The sequence below is a fragment of the Brachyistius frenatus genome, unplaced genomic scaffold (assembly GCF_029030835.1).
Source record: "Brachyistius frenatus isolate BFR_SWC_R1_liver_20210118 unplaced genomic scaffold, ASM2903083v1 Contig_376, whole genome shotgun sequence".
In the NCBI taxonomy this organism is placed as follows: domain Eukaryota; kingdom Metazoa; phylum Chordata; class Actinopteri; family Embiotocidae; genus Brachyistius; species Brachyistius frenatus.
The window spans coordinates 151,709-153,472 of record NW_027210975.1 but is presented as its reverse complement, the minus strand read 5'-3'; positions in this window follow the sequence as shown (position 1 = coordinate 153,472).

Sequence of the window (1,764 nt, the reverse complement as noted above, 5' to 3'; positions counted from 1 at the left end):
TGTCTGTGGGAGGAGCTGCAGCTGGAACGAACGAAGTGGATCTCTGGCTCTCCCTCCTGAGCTGCTGCTGCGTGGACGAATGATGGATTGAGTTGTTTGATGTGGAGGAGGAGCTGTCAGGGGACGTCAGGATCTGAACCGACCAATTCCAAAAACCTTCCGCCTCTCTCGGCTGCTTCATTCATTAAAATTCAAAACAAGCAGACATTTTTCATATTTGATCTATTTGCAATGAAACATGGCTTTAAATGATTTGGCAAACTATTGTTTTCTGTGTATATTTACATTTTATAAAGCTCCCCAACTTTTTTGGAAGCGTAGTTGTAACTTCTTGTGAACATAATCATCGTACGTTTGCTGCTTAATTCAGGAAGGATTTCACAAAGACTGGGTTACAGGCAGTGGAAACATTCCTCCGGCAGACTTTCAGCTGAATCCCTTATGAAACAGGACTGTTTCCATTTTGCTTGTAGTTCTAACGCTTCTGTATTCATTGAGATAAATCCCCTTCTCACATTTAGAAAGTCACAACCCTGAGTAATAACCTGATGATGCCGGCATACCCGCTGGTGAAGGAGAGTGCAGCAGCTGAGAGAGACCAGCTGGTGGAACTTACAAAATATCTCCTTCTATAATGTGAAGTGGGTGTAACGGAGCGCTCGTGCCAAACGGCAGGATTTAATGAACAAACCGGCCTTTCATGCAGCAGCAGTGGAAGTAAAGTCACAGGATTAAGACATGTGTAATGCGAGGCGGGTGATTGTTACCCAGTGATCAGTCACAATAAACACTGCAACCAAAATTATGAGCACATGATAACTGTGATCGTGAGTGTGTGTGTGTGTGTGTGTGTGTGTGTGTGTGTGTGTGTGTGTGTGTGTGTGTGTGTGTGTGTGTGTGTGTGTGTGTGTGTGTGTGTGTGTGTGTGTGTGTGTGGTTATAATCTCACTGATCTCACTGTGTGGTTGAAGAAATGTTCTTATAACTTAATTCAGAAGTTTACTCAAAGACCAATCTCGTGGTTTTGCGTGTTTACCCCCCCCCCCCCCATACAGTAAACTCTACTGTCCATCATGTAAACGGTAAACCCTGCCCAGTGTACATGTTTCATGACATCTCTACATCCATGAGTCTCCATTTATTGCTGTATCACATTAAAATGTAGTTTCCACTCTCATCTCCTTATTTTTTTTTGTTTTTACATGGAACCTCTTTCTCACCTTAACTTCCCTCTTTTTGTTTTTTCCCTTTCCTCTTTCTTTCTCTCAGCTTCCCTTTATTTGTCTCCCTCCGTTGTCCTTTTCTTTCTCCCTCTCTTCCCCCTCTCCCTTTCTCCCGTCGTCCCTCCTCTTCTTTACTTTTCTCCTCTCTTCTCTCCGTTCATCTTTTTCCCTCTCCTCTCCTCTCCTCTCCTCTCCTCTCCTCTCCTCTCCTCTCCTCTCCTCTCCTCTCCTCTCCTCTCCTCTCCTCTCCTCCTCTTTCTTTTTTTTTAATTCACTTAGAGCTAATTGCTTCCAGCAGACTTTTCTCTCAGTCCGTCACGCTGCCCTCCGTCATGTGATGATACTGTGTGCTTGTTATCGGGGGCCTGTGGACGGCTGCTCGGTGGAGGAGAGGCCTGACACACAGCACATGAACCGGCCCAACTCCAACCTGAGGTCTGGAGCCTGTGACCACGCCTGCTGCTGCAGCCATGAGAGGCTGTGCAGTGTAGAGGAGCCGCTGAGCTGCTTGCTGTTTGGGACCACACCACACACTTCCTAA